This window comes from Ceratotherium simum, chromosome 6, assembly GCF_057802395.1.
Source record: "Ceratotherium simum simum isolate JZ-2026a chromosome 6, ASM5780239v1, whole genome shotgun sequence".
In the NCBI taxonomy this organism is placed as follows: Eukaryota; Metazoa; Chordata; class Mammalia; order Perissodactyla; family Rhinocerotidae; genus Ceratotherium; species Ceratotherium simum.
In genome coordinates, this window is record NC_141905.1 from 1,406,026 (window position 1) to 1,433,349 (window position 27,324).

The following is a 27,324-nucleotide window of genomic DNA, read 5'->3' on the forward strand; positions in this document are numbered from 1 at the left end:
GCAAGTGCGTGACTGTCTTTGGGCCTAAAAAGCTGTGATTTCCACACAGCTGTGAGTCTCAGGGAGAGGTGGTAACAGCTTGAGCCATCCTAGACTACATAGGAGAGCGAGGAAACCTGCCTCCTAGAGCAAAGAGCAGTGATAACGTTGTGTCCCAGAGAAAAACCGACAAAAAAATTCACTAGGCTCTGTAGCTAAATACAATCGAGTTACAATCACAGTCTCACACATGCAACTTGAAATATAAGGACAGCAGATAACTTTTCTCCCTTTAATCTTTTCCACAAATGAGTAAAAGCAAACAAAGAATGAATTTCCCTTGTGTAAGTATCTACTGCACTTTAAAACCAATATGAAGTAGAAGATGAACAGATTAAGCTTCACCTACACACTCATGGTCTCTCTGGATATTTCAGTTCTCAGGATCCATGGTGAATGAGTCACTCCCTGGCCTTAGACTTCTCTAAAAAGTTGTCCAAGTAACAAAGGTTACTGGTTCACTAACTACTGAGAGAAGTAGTGATGTATTTTCTCAGAGCACCTTAAATTGCTTATATGAGGTGAGATTAACATTTGCCCCTTGGCTTGCTCATCTTCCCTATCATGGAGACAAAGGAAAACCACATTGGGAGTGCAACGAGGAACAAAAGATTCTCTTTGTTCCAACAGGATCAAGGAAGCTGATGTCAAGACTCTCTCATTGACCAAACCTGAGTCAGGATCCTTCGAGCCCTCTTATTGACCAGGCCCCAACCCCGAGTTCTGTCCTTTATCTGCTTAGTCCAGTTTTAGCAAGAATCCTGCTGCTTCAGTTTAGCAAAATCCCCCACCTTTGATATCTGCTCAAATTCCTCACACCCCATGCTTGGTATATTATCACGCTGGCCTGCCTTAAGCAAGAATCCTATCAAGTCTGCTTAGCCAGAATCCCCCTTATCCCTGATGTTTCCTCTTAGTAATTTTCCCTCCACTGCCCCCTCAGCCTGCTCCTTGGCTATAAATCCCCACCGGTCCTTGTTGTATTTGGAGTTGAGCCCAATCTCTCTGCCCTACTGCAAAACCTCCATTGCATTAGTCCCTCTTGAATAAAGTCTTCCTTACCGACTTTAACAAATGTCGTGAAAAAATTTTTCTTTAACAAAGCGTAGCCAGCATAATGATCTCTAAGTCAGGATCCCCTGACTGTGTTCCCGGTAAACACCTACTTCAGTCCACGTCCAAGCAGTAGGCACTTTGGAGCACCAGTGGGAAGGAACCTTAAAGAACAAATGACAAAGGATGACTAAAGGTCCATCCCCAAGGGTCAAATGGAGTGTTTAGTATGGAAATAGCATCTTTCAGGAAATCAGAAGAGCTATGATGGCTTCTGACATCTGTCTCCAACTGGCTATGTGATTTTAGGTGAGTCACTAAATACCTAAAAACATCCATCTAGTTATTTTAAAATAATCAGATATTTACATCACTGGATTGTTATTTTAAAGAAAATTTGTATATAACACTAATTTTGTAAACTTCATACATAAAAATGGATATTTGTATTATAATATTCATTTTTGTTTACATAGCCAAAAGAAAACCTGCTTTCGTGGATGGTTGGGAGCAACCCTCTTTCTGGAACCCTAGAGCACTGGAAGAGTCTCCATGTGATTTGTATCTGATTCAAACTCTCACCCTGACTACACTCACTAGACACACAAATCAGCACTGATAAGTGTGCAGTTTTTCCTTTCCAATTCCTTGTTCACTTAAATCTTATACAGATTTTTAGAATCCTTTGTTCTTACAACTTTACTTGGTGAAAAATCCATGATTTACACTTACATACATATCACTCACGTCCTTTAACTGTCATTTAAAAATCATTACTCATTCAAGATATGTGTGTGGCTCAAAAAGCCATGTATAAACGACAACTTACCTGCATGGTTTCACTTCCTCATTAAAGAACATGGGAAGAGCTAACTTCAGCCCAGCATCATGCTCAACACCCATCTTCAGCAACAAATGTGGGGTCAGGAGACCATGCAACTGTAGATGTCTTCCTTTGGTATGCTACAAAAGGCATCAAAAAATCATCTTGTAAAGCCTATGGTCTTGACACTGAAGAACTTGAAGGTTGGCAAACAACTTTCCCAGGTCCCTTATTAGTTTAAGTAATTGGAATGAATTAGCAAGGTCAAGTGCCTATGATGTGGCTTCTAAGATCCCAAGGACTACTTCAGAACTAAAGAATCCTCCTTCCTTATGCAATCCAATCCCTCTATTAATTAAAAAAGACAAACTATGAAGGAGTCTGGGGAGTAATATTGGATATTGTGAAAACCTTCCAGTTGCTCTCAGCAAAGAATTAACAATAACACTGGGGACATCAATGAACAAAAGTAGAGGAAGAGTAGAGGAAAGGTCATAGCTTAGGGAGGTGGCATCTGCCTCGACTAGGGAAAGGAATTATTGAACCCTGTGAAGAGACTCTAAGCATCATGTGAGCCCTCAGCTAGAAAGCAACTTTCATCTAAAATCTTTAAAGTCTTCTATACATTACACCCAACTCCTGAGTGCTGTCTGTTTCTAAATGTATCCAACTTAGAGACACTATGTCTAGAAGAACCCAAGCATACTATAATCAATTTTTGAATGTTAATTGACTCTGTAGATACTTAAATCCCCAATGATTGAATCAGTCAACTGGACATCATAGTTTATTTTTGTTTGTAAGTTATTAGAGATGAAGATAATATGAATTTCCACATGAAATCCTTTCCCTGAATGTCTGGAATTTCCTAGATTTTCCTCTTCTTTTTTTCTTTCTCCTGGTCTCCCTACAAGAGGGAAGAAGGAAGGAAGGAAGGAAGGAAGGAAGGAAGGAAGGAAGGAAGGAAGGAAGGAAGGAAGGAAGGAAGGAAGGAAGGAAGGAAGGAAGGAAAAAGAAACAGGAGAGAGAGGGAGGGAAGGAAGGAAAGAAGGAAGGAAGGAGAGAAAGGGGGGTGAGAAGGGAAAGGGAAATCCCAATTATTAATGTTAAACTCTATATTTCTTTCTTTTTTTTTTTTTTGAGGAAGATTAGCCCTGATCTATCTGTTGCCAATTTTCCTATTTTCTTTTTTCTCCCCAAACTCCCAGTACATAGTTGTATATCCTAGTTGTAGGTCCTTCTAGTTCTTCTATATGGGATGCCGCCTATGCATGGCTTGATGAGCGGTGAGTAGGTCCGCACCCAGGATCCAAACCAGCGAACCTCAGGCCACTGAAGCAGAGTGCATGAACTTAACTGCTAAGCCATCAGGCTGGCCCCGTAAAACTATATTTCTAAAAAGAAAGTAAAACACCTGTGTACGAGTCAGTTAACAGGTGCACCAGGCAATGAAGCTAAAGACCAGGGGAAAAAGTTTTGCATTAGTATGAAATATGTTGAGAAGTAGCTAGCATTTATTCAAGTTTACCTACATTGTCTTGTTTAATTCTCATTACAGATAATAGTTTCATTTATTATTTCAAACTTGAAGATGAAGAAATTGAAGTTAGGAGAGGTTAGAACACATACCCAACTACTAAATAAGATTGAATTGCATCCCACTCAATCTATTCCACAGCAGACTCTCTTAATCACTAGTCTATGATGATGTCTCTGAGCAACAGTCTATTAAGGAATACTCTATGAATAGCATTGGAACAGTCTGAGTTCACATAGGAGCAAAAACAGGGAAATAGTACATTTGCAGTAACTCAAGTTGCCAGGGCAAGCGAGAGCAAAGCATTCAGAATTGGGATTAGCAAAAGAAAATACCTACTCTCTGTCCACATACTTTTAGTTGAAGTGGCCCATGATTTACCTTACAGGGAAAAAATAGCTAAGAAAATTTTGGAAACCACATAAAGACTAACCATGAGTATACTACGGGAAATCTCAGCGGTTCGGCCTCAGGTGAAATCCACCTTTAGTTAGCTCTCAGCAGAAAAGGTCTGTGGGCTTTTTGCAAATAAGCAAAAAAGTATTTAAATGTGAAGTCTGTTTAAAGTTAAAAGAAAACATATGGATTTACAGGAAGCTTTAACCACTTCTAATTAGATTAACAAAAAAAAAAAAAAAAAACACCTCTACATTTCCTGTGTAGACCAAGTTATTAATTATTAAGAATTTTCCTTGCTTGCTAAATTGTTGGAGAGTAAAGGCTGAAAAAATTTCTCAAAGAAAGACTGGGATTGTTTTCAATTCCTAGAAATAATGATGCCATTTCTGTTGTTAGCACTAGAGAAAGAATGAAGAAATTTGTTTTTCTAAACTTATTAAGTAGGTCAAATTGTCATTTGGTTAAGTAAGAAAAGAGTGTTCAGTGTCTCTGGTGGGATTAAGTGGTGGCATTTTTTGACCTAAAAAGGTGGTACATGGTACCAAAGAGAGCCTGGAATTGGAAATCACTGAGATATATGTTTCCATGCTGTTTTCACAATTTGTAAAATATGCAAATCATTGAATTTCTCTGAGCCTCAATTTCCTTTCCATAGAATGGGAGAAATCAATACCCCCACACACACCCAAGCCTCAGAGAAGTCTGCTACCACCTGACTGCTAACATGAAATAGCATGGTTACTGCCTCTCTAGCCAACATAGTTCCTTTTTTAATATTTACACATTTCTCAATTTGATGTTTCTGGCACTGGGATATTTCTTAAAATCTATGTATATATTTTAGTGTGGTGATTTTTTTTCTTTTTTCTTTTTTGAAGAACTTTTATTAAAGTGCTAGTATGTCTTATAGTAAAGAAGTTCTTGGCATTGAGGAAACAGAGCATTCAAAGTCACTAAGATGAACAGATACACTGTCATTAGTGGGTCTTGGTCGGAAAAGCCAATTCACGCAAAAGTGTTATTTGTTGACACCCAGAATATTTTTACTATCCCTTACTGTGAAAAATTATTTAACTTACTAAGATTTTTCTCATTAAATAACAAGTGTTGGTCCCCATAACTAATATAGTAAACTTGTCTCCATTTTACAAATGAGCCAACAGATTTAGAAAAGTTCGTTACAGGTAGCCATTGCCCTCACTCTTCTTCTATAGATCAGGGCTTAAAAGTCAGAAGATGCATCAAGAAAATTATTGAAATAATTTAAGTGAAAGATAAAAGGAATCTAAAACATATGGCAGCAGTGGGACTGCAGAAGATGGGAGAGAATAGCAATATTTACAAGGTAGAATCCACAGAATTCAGTAACAGAAGGGATGTGTGTCTTAAGAGAGCAAAGTGCAGTTCCACACGCTGCAGGCTAGGAGGCCTCTATAAGGAAAATATAAATACATATATATCATCTATATAAATTGACATGTATGTATGCAGACATATACATATACACATGCACACATCTATTTACTATATACATTTTCCATATTATTACGTATTTCCACATACATATACACACACACATCATATATAGAGACAACTTCAAAACAGTGCAAAAAAGCAAGCTATGGTGCCACGACTGGGATACTGACACAGAGGAACATGGCACAAATTCATAGGAAAACCTCAAACAGAAATCAGCACCGGAAGGGCGGATTTAGAATGAAAGCCAGTTTTCCCACCATAACACACAGACAAGCTCAGATCGTCGATAGACAGAGGGGAATAGATTGCTGTCCACGTAATTAATCAAAGACTGTGGGAGAGCAGAGCCGTCTGGGGCAGTCCTTTATACCCCAACTCCTGCCTGGGCATGCAGAGGAGTTGGCTGTGTGTCTTTTCCCTTTGAAGAGTGGTTCTCAAACTTTATTGTACATCAGAATTGCCTGGAGGATTTGTTCAATTGCAAATTTCTAAGCTTGACCTCAAGGTTTTCTGAGTCAGGTTTAGACTGACCCCAGTCAGTTAGTCAGACTCCAAACAATCTAGGTTTGGAGCAGAGTCCAAGCATTTGCATTTCCAATAAGCTCTCAGGGGATGCTGATATTGCTGGCCCTTGAACTACACTTTGAGAACCAGTGCCCCAGGCTACAGCTAGCAGAGCAGTTCTCTAAAGCTTTACCTGCTTCTGATTGCCCCTTGTATTGGTGTTGAGACCACAAACAGAAGAAGAGCAGTAGATCCCAGAAGGAGGTAACACCAGAACTCCGCAAAGAAACATAAAGAAAATACAAAAAGGTTGGGGGAAAGAAGGCAGCCACCCTATGATTGAAATAGAAAAACTCAACTAAAGGATTAAAGATTTTCTAACTTTCCTGGAATCTCCTTGCTCATGTAACCTAATGAGAGCCTGCACTGTGGCACATCCAGCCACTTAGTTATAGAACCTGCAGTCAGCAGGTAAATCCTGTGGAAATGTCCATAACAGAAACATCTAGTCTAAGCCACTGAGTAAATCTTTGCCAAATACCTAACATAACTAACTTAGTCATTCACTGAAAAATGTGAACAGACCATCAAAACACTCCAGGAACTCGAAAACAATAGACTTCATATTAGAGAAGCACTGAGATGAATAAGCAACACATTTCAGCCTAGTGGAAAGAGAGGGAATGTAGAACACAAGGAAGATGGTCTAACAAAAATATTGATTAGTGTCTGCAGAGAATTCTAACATAATGTAGCATCTATATGATAATAAGAGAACATTGTATAGAAGGAGCAATCACAAAATGGGAAAGATCTTTGGGACATTAAAGATATAATAGATCTGTGGAGCTGCTGCTTCCACATATAAGAAGCTTGGAAGTGGCTCGCCACTCCATCCTAACAGCGAGTCAAAACCTGAACAGACTGAGAAATCAACAACTCCTCTTGGATCCATAAAAGAGAGAGGATCCATGGAAAACCACCGACCCCAGGACTGGAGAGAGACAGGCGAATACAAGGAGTCACGTCTCAGGAGAGCGGAGACTCACAAGCTGAGACTGCCACAGGAAACTGTGCTGGGGGGAAACCACACCGTGATTGACGGATTGCTGGACAAGTCTGCGAGTTCAAACTCCAGGGGGACCCAGCCATGGGGCGGGGGGGGGTGGTCCCACAATATTGTGAGATTTACCTCCTGGAGCTCAACCAGACTCCCACAGTTAATGTCAGAGAAAAATCTCCTTGAGCTTCTGGAGGGGGTGGCGGGAGAAGAAAAGGAGTCATTTTAAAATATGCCTGAGCACTCTGCTTTTCTTAATAAGGTCCAACCTCAGAAGAAACTAGTTAACTAGAGCCTGACCACAGGGTATGATCAGAGTCTAACTGACCTGGGGAAGGGAAATACCCAAATCCAACCCACTCTAGTCATCTTGTCCCACCTAACGGGGGAGAAAAAAACTGAGAAACACTTGTGAAGTTCACAGTCCAGAGGCATAGACTCACTAAAAGACTGAGCCCTAATCATAGGACTGTAGAACACTTCCCCTCCCCCAACACACCTCCCCACCACAATACTAAAGCCCTATTTACAGCAGCTCCTTTTACGTAGTACATCATGTCTGGCTATCAAGAAAAAAATTACAAGGCATACCAAAAGGCAGAAAACACATTTCGTTTCTCGTTTTTTTTTCCAGTTTTTTTTTTGTGTGTGTGAGGAGATCAGCCCTGTGCTAACATCTGGCAATCCTCCTCTTTTTTCGCTGAGGAAGACTGGCCCTCGGCTAACATCTGTGCCCATCTTCCTCCACTTTATATGGGACGCTGCCACAGCATGGCTTGACAAGCAGCACCTCAGTGCGTGCCCAGGATCCGAACCGGCGAACCCTGGGCCGCCGCAGTGGAGCACTCGTCCTTAACCGTTTGCGCCACCAGGCCGGCCCCTTTTTCCAGTTTTATTGAGGTATAATTGACAAATAAACAAAAAACACAATTTGAAGAGACAGAGGAAGCATCAAAAACAGACATGGCAGAGATGTTGGAATTATCAGACCAGGCATGCAAAAAAATTATGATTAATAGGATAAGGGCTCTAATGGATAAAGTGGGCAGCATGCAAGAACAGATGGGTGATGTAAGCAGAGGTGGAAATCCTAAGAAAGAATAAAAAACAAATGCTAGACATAAAAAACACTATAATAGAAATGAAGAATGCCTTTAATGAGCTTATTAGGAGACTGGACAGGGCTGAAGAAAGAATCTCTGAGCTAGAAGATATATCCTCAGTGTTTTTTTATCAAAGAGAACAAAGAATGGGAAAAAAAAAAAAAAAACAGAACAGAACGTCCAAGGACTGTGGAACAACTACAAAAGCTGTAACATACATGCAATGGAAATAACAGAAGGAGAAGAAGGAGAGAAAGGAATAGAAGGGATATCTGAAACAACAGTGACTGAGAACCTCCCCAAATTAATGTCAGACACCAAACCACAGATCCAGACAGCTCAGAGAACACTGCACAGAATAAATGCCAGAAAAAAAAACCCTCTAAACATGGGCATATCATTTTCAAACTACAGAAAATCAAAGATAAGGACAAAATCCTAAAAGAAGCTAGAGAGAAAAAATATTTTGTTTATAGAGGAACAAAGATAAGAATTACATTCAACTTCCTCTCAGAAACCACACAAGCAAGAAGATAGCAGAGCTGGCATTTAAGGCATTGAGAGAAAAAACCCCACCAACCTAGAATTCTGTACCCCGTGATATCATCCTTCAAAAGCACAAAATAATATAAAGGATTGCTATAAGTCAATAGAAAAAGAAAAGCACATACCTCAGTAGAAAAAGGACAAAAGACTTGAAAAGGCATTCCCAAAAGAGGAAATCTCAATGGAATTAAAACCAAAATTATATACCATTATTATGAAATCTCCACTAGATTTGGAAAAATTAAAAATCTGATCATGTCAAATGATGTTGAGGACACAGAGCAGGGAGGGCTCTCGTAAACTACTGGTAGGATGTAAATTTGTGAAGTTGTTGTGGAATTCTGTTTGTCATTTTCCGGTAAATATGAAGCTACAATACCTTATCACCCAGCAACTCCACAAAACTCCAGGGCATGTGTATTGGATTACATGTATTGTCCACAGTAGCTCCAAAATATGTACAACCTAAATGTCCGTAAACAGCAAATGGATAAATTGTGAAATATTCATACAATGGAATACGATATAGAAATGAAGATAATTAAGGTCTAGCTACTTGCAAAGCATGAATGGAGCTTAAAAAGCACCCAAGTATACATATTGTACAATTCTGTATATTGGAATTTAAAATACAGAAAAAAACTAAGCTATAATTTATGGGAATACATACATTGGTAGTAATACTATGAAGAAAAGGAACAAAATGACTATCATAAAACTCAGGATAATGATGGTCTTCAGGGGAGAATGATGAGATGCTCTCCTGGCCACTGGAAATGCACTAATTTCCATCTGGGTGATGGATTCACAATTGCTGACTTTACGATAATTCATCAAGTTATCATTCACACACAGAACAGGAAAAAAAAAGATGTATGGGCAAATAAGGGCTCAGAAACTTTATTATCCATAACCACGGGAAACTTCTCTTGGAAATATAATCTGGCAATTATGTTTTTTATCTTCCTCAGAAAAGGAAGACACCTCTTGTAAAATGTGCCATCAGTCCTGTCCTGTACTTTCTTTGTATACAACTTAGATTCCAGGCCATTCTGCCCCAGTGCAGAAACTTCTGGAATTGTTATTGCACTAGTAGAGCAAAAGCACCATCCCATGTCCCCCACTATAAACTTTCTCTTACCTATATCTGAAGAGCCAAAGGCAGCTAGATAATTCCACTCTTCATTGTACATTGTACTGCATCCATTCGTGGACATGGTCTCAAACGGGCACGCAGAACTGCTAGGCGCTCTCACCTGGTTCTTCCTTTGACCTGCTCTCTCACTCTCTGAAATACCTATTTCACACCTTGTCCACACTCTTGAAACACTCCACTCCTCAATCCTAACCCACAGTCCCTACACCTGCCTGGATTGCTACCTATGAGAAAATCAGATTAGAATTCTTCAACTGCCCTCTGAGGAACATGCTCATCAACATATCCGCCTCCCTTCCTTCCTTTTACAGAGGATAAACTGTTCTTCCTTGTACTTGAGGCTGATCTCTCTACTCATGTTTAGAGTTGCCACTCTAACTAAGTAAAATCTTTGCCTTTCTGTCTGGTATATTCAACATCTTCCTTTCAATTTAATTTTCCATTAAATATACTCTATCAAATTATGACCCAGCAGCCTTTTCCAGATATAATCCTCTCTCTCTCCTCTCAGATGAACCAATTTCAGAAATGTTTATACTCATAATCTTCATTTATCCATAATTCATTGAATTTTGAGACAAACCAGCAATCTGTCCCTATTATGCACTAACCAGCTCTTTCTGTGGTAACCATGTCACTAAGTCCAATAATTATCTTTTAGTCTTAATCCTAATTTGACTCTTTGCTTTCAATCCTCTTTGACTACTTTTTCCTTGAAGCATTGCTTCTTTTTACTTCTTTTTACATTATTGATATCTCTGTATCCTGATTTCCTTCCTAACTCCCTGAAAACTTCTCAGTCTTATTTCCATGCACTCTTCTTCATATTGTCATTTGAAATTGAGGTTCTTCAAGGTTAACGATCAGGGCCACTTTTTATTTGACTCTGTGCTCTCCTGGGCTATACAATATTAATCCATGACTTCAACTACCAAAATATGCAAAGTTCTCAACCTCCAACCAAAACTGCTCCACTGAGCTCCAAGATGACCTCACAGGTCCACTTAATGTGTCTCAAGTTCACATCAAACTGAACATATTCAAAGTGAAATTGTGATCTTCACATCTTCTGTGTCCTTTGACTAATGGGATGGCACAGCATATCACAAACATTCTGAATCATTTTGGTATTTCATTTTCTTCCCCCAATTTATCACCAAGTCCTGTTGGTATTACACCCTAAACTACTACAAGCTGCTATTGTTTCTTCTTGGGACCACTGAAATAGATCTCCAAGCAGTTGACCCACGATGTTCGGAGATACTTCCCATTACATTTCTACGCTGCATTCTGCAGGATCTTTTAAAATAGAATCTGTTAGAACCATCTTCTCTCCCACCTCAATTTAAAAACCTTCAATGGAATTCTCAGTTGCTTAACAATGCTCTGCATGATCTACTATCTACTAATATTTCAAAACTTTTCTTTTATCTGTAGCCCTGAAATGTCTCAATTTCTTTATTTTCTTTGCACACTTTTGCCTTGAATAATCCAACCTCTATCACTCATCCCACTCTTTTCACCTGTCTATGTGTGTATGTATGTATATGCATGTGTGTGTATATACACATATATTTACATGTGTGTGTATATATATATACACATATATTTACACATATATACACATAAACTTACGTGTGTGTGTGTATATATATATACACACGTATATATGTATATATATATATATATGTATGTGTGTAGACATATTTTTTTTCTCTTTTTCCCTGTTCAAAAAATAATCAAATTGTTCAAGCATGGAGAAAACTACAAAAATAAGATGTGATGCCAGACGTACCCACCACCCATATAAAGGTATCATTGTCAAAATTGCTTAGTGTCACTTTTAAGAAAATAAAATATTACATACACAGTTAATGTGCCCATTGAACTTCTCTCCAATTCCATTCCTCTCTTTCTTTCTCAGTAGGCATCCACTGTGCTGAAATTTGTGGTTATTTTTTCCAGCCAAATTCACAAATCCATATATATTCATTATAATTTTTTTCTCTCTCCCTTTTTCTGACTAAAACAGTAATATATTGCATTGCTTTTTGCATTTTCCATTGTTACATAAAGGTAATATTATTATACTTCTAATTCTGCAAGAAGTTTTCACTCAGTGTTATAATTTTGATACACATAAATATCAGTACATGTGAAAATAATGTATTCATTAACACTGGAAGTATTCATCTTTCCTCTGATTATTAATATTTATTTTTTGCTTGCTTTCTTTTTGCTATTATAATAAACATCACAGTAAAATCCTCGTATGTCTCCATATGCGTATATGTAAGAGTTTCTCCTAAATAGTATATACTGGAAATTGATGGATATTAGTGTACGCACAACTTCAACATTACCAAATATTGGCAAGTTGCTTTCCAACATGGCTGTAGGCACTTACACTTAAAGCAGCAATATTTAACTTCCCACCTCCTTATATCCATGGTATTGATGACTATTCCATGGTTTCTCACATTTTAGATTGTACTTACCTTATTACTAGAGATTAAGCATCTTTTCACATGAGTACTAGTCATCTGAATTCTCTCTTCTTAAATCGACTCTAGATGTTGTTTGCTCATTTGATTTTTCTTTGGTTAGTTTGTCTTATTGATCTGTAAGCATTCTATATGCATTCTTTTAAATAATCCTGGACTGGTTATATTGTTGCAAATATCATCTTTCAAACTGTAGCCTATTTTAAAACTTAGCTCAGGTAATGTATTTAAACATATAGAAATTTTTTAAATATAATGCCAAATTCACCAACATTTTGCATTTTAATTTTTGTGGCTGTTTCTTGTTCAAGAAACCTTATCCTACCATGATATTCTCCTGTATTTTTCTCTAAGCATTTTAAAGGTTTCCTTCCCATATTTAGAGTACAAGTCCATGTGTAATTTATCCTATGTGCAGGGTGAGGTGGGGATGTAATCTCATAATTTTCCAAATCAGATTGTCAAATATCTGTAAACAATTTATTAAACAGATGAGAGATTTTCAAACTATGGCCCATGGGCCAACTGCCTGTGTTTGTGAATGAAGTCTTACTGGAACACAGCCCCCTTGCTCTTTTATGAATTATATTTGGCTACTTTTATGTTACAACAGCAGAGCTGAGTAGTTGTGACAGAAACTATACGGCCAATAGTTACTCTCTGGTCCTTTAAGAAGAGATTCACCAACCTCCAGTATAGTCCATTGTTTCTTAACTGTTTATAAAACTGTGACTTGTTATATACCAAGTTCCTATACAGGGTTTGCTTCTGGGCTCTCTCTTCTGTTTTGTTCGCCTATAAATCCACCCCTCTGCTTATATCACACTGTTCTAATTCCTAGAGCTTTATAGCATATTTGGACACCTGGTGCAGCAAGTTCCCTCCACTTACCTCCCATCTTATTCTGCTCTAAAGAGTTCATGACTGTTATCAGAAATTTACACATCTGTCTGAATTTAAGGTCACTCTGTTAAGCTCTGTGAAAAACACATTTAGATGCTTGCGTGAATTTGAGATGTGACATCTTTAAGCTACCGAGTCTTTCATCCATGAAATGAGACATTTCTCTATTAATACAGGCCTTCTTTTATATACTTTGCAAAATTTTAAAGTTTTCTCTATGATAGCTTTGTACACATCTTCGGTAAATTGATTTTTAGACATGTTCTCATTCTCTTCTTTACATCTCTTACCTCTCATATTTTCTTTTTCCATTTCTGTGCTGTATTGTGGATAATTTTCTCAGATCCACCTTACAGTTCACTAAATCACTCTTTAAATGTACCTAATCTGCTATTTAATATTCATTGAATTTTTTTATATCAAGGGTTATAATTTTATCTCTGGAAGTTTTATTTGATTCCTTTTAAGACATGCCTGTTCTTACAGTTTCCACTTTTTCTAAACCTTATTTTATTCATTTAACCCTTGCAACATATTTACTTTATTGTGTCTTTAAGTTGCTCTAATCACTCAAATCATGGATATTTTAATTTTTGTTCTTCTTTCTAATGCTGATCGCCTCATGGGAATCTAACATACCCTTTGTTATGACAGAGTTTCTACAGAATGGTTTTTTAATTTCCTCCTGCCAATTGTCTTGTGTGTGTATGTGTTTTTGCAGCTGTTCTTTGTGTTATTGTTCAGAATAATCTTACAGTAATTCACCACCTGGAAGGTCCCAGCAGCACGTTGGTGTTTAAATCAAGGCTCCATGCCGGTGTCTCTCACGGGAGTCACCCAGAGTCCCAGGACCCAATTGAGCTCCTTTGCCTTTTGCTGATTCCACCTTCCTTCAAGGCTCTCAGTTCCATCTCTGCCCCTTTCAAAGGCCCAATGGGCACGTCTTTTCCAGCCTTGTAGGTCTTAAATCCCCAGACTCAATCCACTTCTGACATTTCCGCAGTTCCTTGCTACGTCACCTCACAAGCAGGTTTTAAAACCTTGCTTTATTTCTGCCATGTGGGGATTTCAAATCTTTCTTTCAGCGTGGGTCATATTTATTTTGTTGTTGTTGTTGTTATATCTTGCTCAGCATTTTTTATGTGCTCGCAGCAGGGAGTCCACATTCATTCTGGCACTGTGATGCTAGAAACAAAACTGCCAGTTAAATGGGACTTGGGCTTCCAACTTCAACTTTCTCAAGAAACCCACACACACACTCACTGCCCCAGCCTAGGTCAGATGTCCTGTGACGTGCTCTCATTGCACTGTTGCCACCTATCCAAATAATCCTTTGTCTGAAAGCTGGATCCCCATCCTAGACCTGTCTTTCTTTCTTCAAGGGAATGTTACTTCAGAATCTTCCCTTCTCTCCCCACCCCTGGAACTCAGTTGGTCAGGGCTACTTTTCCATTGCAATGATCTTCCTAACCTTGGATCTCGGAGTTCACAGGTGAATATGACAATCCATCTTTTGTAAGTTGGTCCAGGTCTTCCACAAGGAAACTTGCTGAATAACAAGAGCTGAGGTGGCTATCGCCAAGCTATTCAAATGGAAAATAAAACATACATACACAAAAATTGATAGTTTCAAGTTCTAGATTTGAAACATAGGAGAACACACAAATGACTGTTTCCCAGAATAAAGATATGGTTGAAAGTGATTTCTATTTCCACCACTAGATATGAGAAATGTAAGCATCAATTTCACATACTCCTTATCCCTATTAAAAAGACATCTTGCTAAATAAATATAGGAAAAAACAGTTATAAATAGAAATTAATATTTAATAGAAGTTTTATTGCACAACCACAATTATAAGGTGAAAGTTTTAATAGTTATTTCAGAAATTGATATATGAAGTGTATATAATATAATAAACATAGAAAGAAGTTGGATAAAAGTTTTATAAGAGACATATGTTTTATATTTGTGGACCTTTATCCAAAAAAAGGTTATGTTCAGATACTCAAGAAAATTCAAATACAAATATATATTATACTGTAAGTGATATACAAAGCTCACTAAATCATACAAAGAAAGAAGCAAGAGGAAAATTACGTGAAAACAATATAAAATCACATGGAATTAACAGTAGAAGAATAGCCAAAAATAACTAATTTAGAAAATAAATATACACTGTTTATTTTCTAAATCACTTGGGTTATGGAGGTAACTAAAACAAAAATTAGGGATTTTATTAAGGGTTTGGAATTGACAGCATTCTGTACATGCCATCTACAGCATTTAAAAGAAAAATATATTCTTTAGTCCATTTACTAGAAAACACAAAATACTAAAAAGTAAATTTTCAATATTCACGATAAAAGTACATTTAAAAACAAAAAGAAAAATTTAAATAATAAAAAGAAATCAAGAGCTAATTCTTAAAAAGAAAGGCAGATAAAAGATAAAATTCTAGACTATCTGATCAAAAATAATTTACAACTATAGCAATGCAAAAGCTAATGTAACTATCCGTAGAAATTTTTAAAAGGCAAATATTCTATGTCACGAGTTGGAAAATCATTTCAGAAATATATAAAATATGTATATATATGTACATAATACTTATTTATTCAAGGTAACCAAACAAACAAGAATACCAATCCTTACAACTAAGTAATAACCACTTAAAAAAAGTTTAAAAACTCCATTAATTAATAAGAAGTTATATAATATCTCATGAAACAAAAATAAAATATTATGTTAAGTGGACTACTCAGAAGAGAAATTAGCTACCAAGAGCATTGAAAGAAAAAACAATGACGGGCCAGCCCCGGTGGCCTAGTGGTGAAGGTCGGCTTCCTCTGCTTTGGCAGCCAGGGTTTGGTTCCCAGGCGTGGGCTTCCACCACTCATCTGTCAGTGGCCATGCCGTGATGGTGGCTCACATACAAAACAGGAGAAGATTGGTAACAGATGTTAGCTCAGGGTGACTCTTCCTCAGCGAGAAAAAACAAGAATGAGAAAAAAAAAGAAAAAAATTGAGCAAAATGTATAAATTCAAAAGAACCTTTATAAGCAAGAGAGAGAGCACAGCAGTGTCGAATGTTTTGATTGTTGTCTTCCTTTGCACTGCAAATGTACTGACAGCCAAGGCAATATGGTTTAAATAAAATAGAGTCAATGCCTCAATAAAGGGCTGACACTCAGCTCTACCACTGGCAGTTATTCTGGCACTAGAATCTCCATATTGCATTAATGGCAGTATTATCAGCTTCAACTTTGACAATGAAGTAAGCAATAATTAGAGGCAGAGTCACAGGTGGCTAGCTAACCTTACCGTGAGAGGTATCTGATGATGAGTTTGAGAGTGATTTATGCCACAGAGGATGAGATCCAGGGGAAAGAAATTCCTTTATAAATACAAGGGCTGTCTTGAGACTGTATGCTTAAAACAACTCTGGATAAGGTGAAAACCTCTCCAGCTAATTCCAACTGGCTATATGGCATGTATGGTTAACTCTATTGCTCACCTGTTGTATTAGAGAGTAAGGGACACCTGGGAAGAACAAGGGTTTGGAAAGTGTAGAAATACATTGTCCTCCTGCCTCAGGATCTGCAGTGACAGCTGCCTGCTAGTTAATAGCTCATCCTTACCCCTTATTATAACCAGGAATGTTGGACCCTCCTAGAGGGGCTAGTGGGAGTTAACAATCCAAATGTGGAAAACAGTGAAAATGTGCTACAAGACGTGACTGAAAACCAGAATCAATAGACAGAAATGTTCTGGGGTGGGTGGTGGAGGAGGTATGCCTGGGAAGATTTATAAATATAGAATGTTCCAAGACTATAATGACGGCAATTGCCAAGAAAATGAATCCATACATTTAAAACATTCTAAAGCCAAATACCAATTTTTTTTCTTTTTAAGGAAAATGACGACTTGATTCTAAAATTATCTGGAAAATTAAATGTTAAAGATTGAAAACAATATATTTTTTGAAAATTTAGATGGACCTTTTAGGTGTGAAATGGGGAGCATCAAGATAAGGACCATAATGTTACATAGAAAAGAGAACTACTTTACTCTGCAAAACAGGTTGGAAAAACTGGATTTCCAGAGCCTTCTGGAGAAGGAGAGAATTGGACAAATGAGGAGCATATACATGTGAATATAATTATTCACATAATTAAAATTATGTGAAGAGGTTATTGGAAGGGGGTACAAATAATATGAAAATGGTCTGGGGGACTGGAAGAAAGCAGCAGAACATGAGCAATTCCTACAGGCTGAAAGCACTCAGATATTTCTAAAGACGTGAATTTTGGTTTAAAATAATTCTCATTACCCAAACTTTCAGAAAAAATTCAAATGCAGACCAATCTTTCAGTTCATGGTTACTCTGGGAAATTGAGGACTATTAAAGTGCTATATTTTATACTTGACTTTATGTGGATCAGAGAAAAGACATCTACAAGACATAAAACACAAGAGACATTAAGAAATCTGGAAAATTAAAAAAAAAATGAGTAAAAGGTGTTTAGGATAAATGTACTCACCTCTGCCCCTGCCAAACAAATTCTAGAGCTAAAGGGGTGGACAATGAATTTCTCATTAACTTGGGTGGTACTCAAGAGGCCTATATTTAAATACCAAACATGACTCCATGAAGCAAAAATATTGTAGGACATTGATGCTGACACAGATGTTACAATTCCATAAAACTGCAGTAATAAAAACCATATGAAATGGATCAAAAACAAACAAATGGGACCAAAGAGGCATCCCAAAGCAGTTTAATTGAAAATATAAGAATTTATTTGGTGATATATGTAACATTCAGACAGGATGGGTTGTTCAATAATTTGTGCTTAAATTACTAAAAGTAAATGTAAGAGAATGTCTTTATAATCTTGGTTAAAGGAAGCCCTCCTTAAAGACGTCAAAACTCGGAAACCACAAAGATTATTACTGACTAAATTGGCTAAAGGACTAAATGATTTAAAATAAAACAAACAAAAATAAGTTACAAAGTTACAAAGAAAGGTTAATATCCGTGACAGTTTTAAAACATTTCTTTACACTCTTTGATACTAAAAGGATTCTGGAACCAATTTTGCCACGGGGTCAGCAGTGGGGGGTCCCCACACCACCAAGCAATTCTGTGACACCAGCTAGGTGTCCTACTTTTCAGCTTAATCCTGACACTATCTACCCAGAGATAGTATCAGATTCTACAGGTTAAGGCTCAGTCCCACAAGACCACCCTTCGCTTCAGATGCCAATCGCAAGCCAGGTTGTTAGCTGTACTTCTGACCGACTGGCTATAAATCAGAGGTTCCTATGACCCCCTGCTTGGGTTTGATTAATTTGCTAGAGTGGCTCACAGAACTGAGAGACACATTTTACTTTGTAGATTACTGGTTTGTTATAAAAGCATACAACCTAGGAACAGCCAGATGGAAGGCATGCAGAGGGCAAATTGTGGGGAAAGGGCACAGAGCTTCCAGGACCACTCAGAGAGCACCACTCTCCCAGCACCTCTAGGTGTTCACCAGCCCAGAAGCTCTCTGAACCCTGTGCTTTGGGGTTTTTATGGAGGCTTCATTACATAGATACCTATGTATGTATGATTAACTCATTGACCATTAGTGACTGATTTAACCTCCAGTCCCTCTCCCCTCCCCGGAAATCAGGTAATGGGACTGACATTTCCAACCCTCTATTCCTAGTTGCTTCCCCTGGCAACCAGCTCCCATCCTTAGGTGCTTTCCAAAAGTTACCTCATTAACATAAACCCAGTTGTGGTGGAAAGGGGCTTGTTATGAATAAAACACCATTTCACCTTTATGGATCTGAAGCAATTTCAGGAACTAAGGACAAGAGACCAAACATTATGACAAAAGATGCTCCAGTGCTCTTATCTCTCAGGAAATTTCAAGGGTTTGGGGACTGTGAGCCAGGAACCAGGGACAGAGACGAAATATATATGAGAAATATACTTTGGTTATCTGAATGGCCAAATATATATTTCTCATAAATCACAATATCACAGAGGGTCTTTCCAACAGAAGGTGTAGTCTAATGTCTAATTATCCTCCCGTTAAATACGGGTCAGTCTGAGGAACCGGTATCTAACAAATGGAACACAGCAGAAACGACTCTGCATGACACGCAAGGCCAGTTTAGAAAAGGTGATACTATTTTTGCCCAAAGCTGCCTTGAGATGCTTGCTCTTGGAACCCAGCCACCAAGTTGTGAGGAAGCCCAAGCCACAAAGAGAGGTCATATGTAGGTGTCTGGTCAATAGCTTCAGCTAATTCCAAGATGAAGGTCAGCATCAATCAAGAGACATGTAAATGAATAAATCTTCAGATGATTCTAGCCCCCAGCTTTTGATTTGGACCAAATGAGGTACCATGGAGCAGAAACATGATGTCCCCATTAAACCCTGCCCAAATTGCAAATTTGCAAATAAAATAAATGTTCTTATTCTTTTGAGCAACTATTTCTATGGGAGATTTATGTAACAGTAGGTAATTGGAACAATATCCTTTGTATATTAAAAGTTTGTACAAATCAAAATTAATGGAAAACTACTTGGAAAAAAATTGGCAAAAGCAGAAAAGTAATTCATAGGAGAACATATATGAACAATATATATACCCCAAAAATGCACAGTAATATTAGTTATTGGAAGAATTAAAATTAAAATGACACAGCGAAAACATTATACCTTAATAATATGACAATTTCAATTTCTTGCAACAAAAAAGATCTTAAATGAATATGTTGATCAAAAAAATGGCAAAATAAATAATGATACATCAGATGTATTTATTACCAAATGAAATATGCATGAAATAATTGTTTAATCCAAAAATCACAATGCTAAATAGAAGAAATCTCAATTTTTGGTTAATAAATCATACATCTATAAATATACAAGGAGTTGGTTGAAGGTAAAGCATCAAGATAAGAAATCCAATTTTTATTCTACATACTTTTGTATTTTTTCATAAAGATCATATATCACTTTGCTAATAATAAATAAACCAATTATTTATTAAAGTCCCACTCTGTGAGGGAATGTGGATGCTTTGGAATTGGTGCAAAGAGTGAAGGGTTTTCAGAAGTAAATGTGCGTCCTTGTTGTGCTATTACCAACAGAATCCATGCCCTAACCAGGTGAGATTGCTCCTGAAAATTATACAATCAATATGGTGAAAAGACAATCCACAGAATGGGAAAAAATATTTGCAAATAATGTATCTGATGAGGGACTTGTATCCAGAACATATAAAGAACTCCCACAACTCAATAATAAAGAGATAACTCAAACATTTACAAAGGATTTGAGCAGACATTTCCCTAAAGAAAATATACAAATGGCTATTATGCACATGAAATAGCACTCAATGCAATTACTCATTAGGAAAATGAAAATCAAAATGAGATACCACTTCGCACCCATTGAGATGACTATAATCAACAGGACAGACAATTACTGGAATCCCCATTCATTGCTAGTGGGAATTTAAAATGGAACAGCCACTTTAGAAAACAGTTTGATATTTCCACAAAATGTTAAACAGAGAGTTACCCTATCACCCAGCAATTCCACTCCTAGGAAAGAAATGAAAACACAAAAACTTGTTTGTACGTGTTCATAACATTATTCATAATAAGCAAAAATTTGAAACAGCTTAACTGTCCATTAACTGAGGAATGGATGAGCAAAATGTGATGTATCCCTATAATGTATTCATTGACACTAAAGAAGGAATGAAGGGTTGATATATGCTATAACATGAATGAACCTTGAAAACACTATACTAAGCAAAGGAATCCCATCACACACAAATATTATATGATTCTATTCATGTAAAATGTCCAGAATAGGCAAATCTTTAGAGACAGAAAGTAGATGAGGGGTTGCTGAGGGTTGGGAGTGTGGTAAGTGATGAGTGACTGCTAACGGACATGGAGTTTCTTTTTGGTGTAATGAAAATGTTCTAAACTGTGATTTTTCTAAATTTGTGGTGATATACACACAACTATGAAAATATACTAAAAACCACTAAATTGTAGAATTTAAATAGGTGAATTGCATAGTGTGCAGATTATATCTCAATAAAGGTATTTTTTATTTTTCTTTTCTCTCTTTTTTTTTTTTTTTTTTAACAAATGAACTATAAGCCATACCCTGGTCAAGGTATTCAGTGCCTTATGAATTCAAGATAGGTGGGCCCACAATAGCTTATCCAGCCCTGGGAGAAAGGATTCAATTCTCTCCATGTACACATGAATTGGTAAAGGGGCACAGGCTTCTACTGCAGGGGGGGTATGGGAGGAAGGAAGATTCCAAATCATAGTTGCATAGGCTGGTCGATTCAATCTCCATCAAACGCCCCCACCTTCAAGCTGTTCTACATTATATAACCATCTAGTACAATCCAGTAGTATTCAGCGTATAAATAAAACAACAGTGGGCTGTAACTATTTGTCAATTCCGGAAGACCGCAAGTAGGAGGACTGTCTTATCCATCACTTAATTGCTTAGGAGCTATAGAAGGCAATATATCCTCAACTATTGCTGGTAGAAAATAAGAATGAATTTATCAGGAAGTTCCAAACAGATCCTAGGGGCTGTATGCAGGTTCAGAGCATTATTTTCACCTTTCACTGAGTGAGGCAACTAAAGTTCGGAGATATTAAGTTTTTTATTCAAAACCATATATTTTGAGACAGAGTAAGGAATGAAACCGGGTTCTACCTGCTTATTAAGACCATGCTCTTTTCAATACCCCATTTAAGGCCCCAAATCAGATGTCCCACCTATGAAGGCAGGGTTCATGCAGACCAGTGGTTCTCATAATGTGGGCCCTGGATCAGCAACATCAGCAACGCCTAGGAGGTTGTCAGAAATGCAAATTGTCAAGCTCCACCCAGACATACTGAATCAGACACTTTGGGAGTAGGGCTCAGCAATCTATGTTTGAACGAACCTTCCAGGTGATGCTGGTAGAATCTACAGTTCTAGAACACTCGTATAAACCCAGTCTATATCTAGAACAGTTCTTTACAAAATAAGATATTCAGAATATCCTACTTTCTTTATATTTTTTTAGGCCATAAAGCTGTCCTTCCAAAGAATAGCACCTTTTCCTAAGGTGACAAATCATACATACAGATAATTTTCCATTGATGTTTGTGAATACTTTTAATTAATGAACTATAGAATATAAAGAAAATTTAGTGAGTCTCCCAGTTTGTATCAAGAACCGAGAGAGTTGCAAGCAGTTGAGACTCATCAGGCTAAAAAGAGTGCCTCCCCCACCTTCAAAAGTGAGAGTCTTCCCCAAGGATTTGAAGCCCGGGCCTGGGAGTTGGGCACAAACACCGATGCCAAAAACGTCAAGACTCCGTGTTAGAAGGAGTTGTCTTTTATGTTTCCAAGGAAACAGAGAAATTTCAGGTTTGAATCCTGACTTGGGCTGATTTGAATTCTAAAAGTCACCAGGATCCACTCCTGGAGGCAAGAACAAAAATGTCCCAGGTTAAAAATAGTGTAGCCCACCTTGGCCACCATAGGAGAAAACAAGATAATAGGTAGGAGCAACAATTTGCCAAGTGTACAAATTCTCCCACTTACATTGTATAATTTTAAAGAATGAATTCTTTCCAATCACTACTGCCACACATGAGCTACCTGGAGGCAGAAAAGCAGATTTCCAGAGTTTAAAAAGATGTGCCTCAGGGATACTCAAATGCACAATTGAAAATATCTTTGAAAGAAGCCTACACAGCATCTATTAGGCAGTAATGAGGTTTCTAAGTAATTCATGGCTGATTCTAGGGCTAGTATGTGTGTACATAAATACATAATCAGATGTGCCAGTGTATAGTGTGTGTGGGGAGGTATATATGTATATATGAGACTGGATATAGATTACATCAATTAAGAATTTCCCACATAAAAGTAAAATCTAAATTGAAGAGAAAACAAGAAATGCCCTGGAGCCTTGTATTTCAAAAAAGTGATAAAGTCAACCAAACAACACATCTCAACAAAAAAGCAAATAATCCTAGCTAGCTGTGCTGAATATGGTGGACCATAAAGCAAACCTGCAGGAAATTGAACCCTAAAGTATCAGCAACGATCATCAGTGAAACTTAAGTTACAGTTTTTCAGTTAAAAAAAAAGAATAAAAAGCATGCAGGATAGTATTTTATATTTTCATTTTTTAAAGAAAGTCTCCATTTAATATTGCATTGATCACTTATATTGTGTTGTTTTTAAAGGTTCCTCCATCAGTTATGAAAGTATGTAAGTAGTTATACACATTTTTTAATTGACTTCATTTTTTCAAGCATTTTTAGGTTTACAGAAAAATAGAGAAGAAAGTACAGAAAGTTCCCATATGCTCCCCTCATCCCTCCTCTCAGTTTCCCCTAGTATTAGCATCTTGCATTGATGTGGTCCATTTGTTCCAATTGATGAACTAAATTTGACACATTATTAACTAAACTCCATGGTTTACATATGGTTTACTCTTTGTGTTTCGTTTTCTCTGAATTTTGACACGTGTATGACGACATGTGTCCATTATTACTGTATCATATGAAGTAACTTCACTGCCCTAAAAATCCCCTGTGCTCCACCTGTTTGTCCTTCCCTCCCCCTCACCCCTGACCCTCTGGCGACCACTGATCTTTTTCCTATCTCCACAGTTTTGCCTTTTCCAGAATGTCATATAGCTGGAATCATAAATTATATAGCCTTTTCAGATTGGCTTCTTTCACTTAGCAATATGCTTTTAGGATTCATCCATGTCTTTTTGTGGCTCAATAGCTCAGCTCTTTTTATCACTGAATAATATTCCATCACGTGGATGTACAAAAGTTTCTTTGCCCATTCACCTGTTGAAGGACAACTTAGTGGCTTCCATTTTTGGCCAATTATGAATAAAGCTCCTGTAAGCATTCATGTGGAGGTTTTGTATGGACTCTCCATCAGTTATGGAAGTATGTAAACTCTATTTTAATCAACACATGTTCTGGGGAAAAAAGTATCTGTATCCCAAAGTATCTTACTCATTCTTGTCCATCCCAAATCCATGAAATTTGGTTCTGCTGTAGGAATTGGGATTGAAGAGGGGAGGAAAAGAAGAACCATAGAGGCGCATGGTTAGAAGGAACATTGACGGTCATGAGTCAGCTCCCGGGGCCTCAAGCCCGTGCTTGGATTCTCCTACAGAGCTCTCATATTCATACAGCCTCTGCTGACTATATTTTTCTTGTTTGGCATGCTCTGAATTTTTTAAATATTATTTTTTAGATTGCACTGTCTGAATTTCTATTTCTTAAGGCTACCAGAAATAGTAGACTTCATCATATTCCTGGCAGCCTTGAGATTTTTGAAGACATTTTCGCATTTCCCCGGTTCCTTCAAATTTTCTTCTTAGGATATGTTTCTGAGTCTTTTCATCAGTATGATCCACGAATGATTCTAGTTCAATTGTTAAGTCAAATTTCCACACTATTTCTACCTAAATGAAAGGGACTGATATATCATCCTGTGGGTTAATTAGACAACATACAATAATAAAATTTCATGCTTTTTGAATTGTTTTTAATGTCAAAATCAAGCTATAAATATGGTATAGCAAATCCATTGTTTATAAATCATGCGTGTTATTTGCATCCTCTAGTAGAAAGATTGACATAGGCAGACATAATCTTAAACCTTTGCAAAAAAACTTTAAGGTTGCTGTTCAAATTTAAGGATGGGAAAAAAACCTTAGGATATCTCTCATTTGAATTATTAACAAGATTGCATAATTCCATAGTAAATTCCTTTTATGAAAGTTAAAAAGTCACAAAAAAGTAAATATATATATAACCCAGGAGGACATGAGATGGATTAAAACTGCAATTACTGTATTAAACACAGTGGACTCCAGATTGGAAATAGCAGGAGAGTGAATTAGTGAATTAGAGTAAAAGTTCTAGAAACTCTTTCAATTAAAAAAAATTTAAATATATGAAACGAATTCATACACGTAAAAAAGACAAATGAAGATTAACCAGAATAAATAATATGTAAGAAAATAATGATAAAAAATTAAAGAAAATAAAGATAACCTCCCTGATCTAAGGTCAAAGGACACATTTAATAGTGAGTGAAATTATTGAACAGAAAAGTTCAATGATAAATTTGCAGGAGATTTTTTTAATTAAATACAAAAGAAAAAAAACAATTCCACAAGTATCCAGAAGGGAAGATCTCACGATTTACAAACAAAACAATATCAGTTACAATCAAACTTCTCCTCTGCAGCACTATGACAAAATTCATCAAATTGTAAGGAAATAAGGAGGAAAGTTTATACACAAGAAAGAAAACTACAGAGATAACAGTAGAAATGAAGACAAGGAGGAAACAAAAGCATATTAGAGAGAATCAACAAGCCAAAAATTAGTTATTTGAGAAGAACAATAAGAAGAACAATGGAATTGATAAACCTCAGACAAGCCTAATCCAGAAAACCAACAAAAAACCCAGATTATAAATATCAGAAATCAAAAAGGCAACAACACTATAGATTCCAAAGACATTAGAATGATAATTGGAGGATTCTATGAAACAATTTATGTCAATAAATATGAAAATTTAGGTTAAATGAGCTAATTTCTAAACAGAAACATAGTTTACTACCATTAATACAAGAAGACACAGAATATTTTAATAGTCCTAAATTTATAAAATAAATGTAATCTATAATTTAAAATTTTCGCACATACACACACCAACAAATAAAGACCAGCTGGCCTTCCATGTGAATTATAGTTCTAAACTTTTAAAAAAAACAACCAATCTTACACAATCTCTTCTAGATAATTTTTAAAAAAGAGGAAACTCTTGCCAATTTGTTTTAACCTTGATTTTAAAGAAAAAATGATAGTTAAGGGCATTTTTAAGAATAGAAAATCAGGGGCGGAGTCAAGATGGCGGCGTAGGCAGACTCTGAACTCACCTCCTCCCGTGGACACAGCCAATTTACAACTACTTGTGGAAAAATTACCCCTGAGACAGAACTGAAAACTGGATGAGAGGAACTCCTGCAACAACGGACAATCCTAACTGGGGTGGAAGAGGCAGAGACTCCCTTCCGGAGAGGAAAAACGCCGCCTTCACAAGACGCCAGCGTCACGGCCGGCCGCCGGGAGCAGCTCACAGGTACGCAGCCTCCCTGGAGGCGGGGCCCTGAGCCGGAGCGCCCCGCTGTGGGCATTTTGTGGACCCAGCACAATCGACACCAGTGGCATAATATCTGACCTTGCCTGCTACTAAAGCATTGGGGAGCACCCCCAGAAAACCCGGTTCACAAAGAAACTAAAACTGGCTCTTAAAGGGCCCGCGCACAAACTCACCCGTTCCAGAAAGCATCCTAAAATCACCAGAAAGAAAGGTGCACACTGCTTTGGTGACAAGAGACTCACCTAATAGGCCCGGAGTGCATCTCGGTGAGGGGTGAGACCTCTCCAGGGACTGGGACATTGGCGGCGGCCATTGTTGTGGCCTGGTGTGAGCGTGCTGACACAGACGCCATTGGAGTTTTCCCTGAGACCTGCTAGCCCAGGGTCTGCTCCACCCGCTAGAGCACCGATTTAATCCAGCTCAGCCATGGCAGGCAGCCCACCCTAGAGACTGGCCCCACCTAACAACAAACCCTCAGGCAACGTGTGGGCCTGCATAGATTGGTGACTGGATTTTCTGCAGCCTGGCAACTGAGCTGACTTGAGCGGGGCAGGGTGTGCACAAGGAGCGGGTGGAGAGTGTGGGGTGGTGGCGGAGTGTGTGGGGCTCCCGCCGTGGAGAGACTGGGTCCGCTTGGGGAGGTCGGGGCGCTCACACGGGGCAGGACTGTGTTGACTGTGTGTGTGGACCTCTGGGCGGCAGGGCTTGTCAGCTGCAGAAGACTTGTGCTTCTCAAAGACCCACATAGGAGGTTTGCCCCACCTTCCAAAGCCTGAAACAATTGGGTGCTCCTGTGCCTCAGGCCAGCCCCACCCAGCTGCAATCCTCAGAGAGCTGACAAGAGACCTAATAGGCTAGAGGTTTACAGCAATTCTAAGGCCCTGAGCCTAACAACCTGCCACACTGGGGGCCTACTCACTTAAAAGAAATACTGCAACACAAATGTGGTATTAGAACTTACAGCCAAC

At 37.8% G+C, this 27,324-nt stretch overlaps 1 long non-coding RNA gene across 1 annotated transcript; it reads right to left on the reverse strand.

The window, feature by feature from the left end:
* Window positions 1-994: 994 nt before the first annotated feature.
* Window positions 995-27,206, reverse strand: LOC147916743 (uncharacterized). The gene is made up of 3 exons (XR_015552551.1): window positions 26,599-27,206; window positions 1,922-2,055; window positions 995-1,256 (listed from the first exon to the last, which is right to left on the reverse strand). It is a non-coding gene; the product is annotated as an uncharacterized LOC147916743 (long non-coding RNA).
* Window positions 27,207-27,324: the final 118 nt, after the last annotated feature.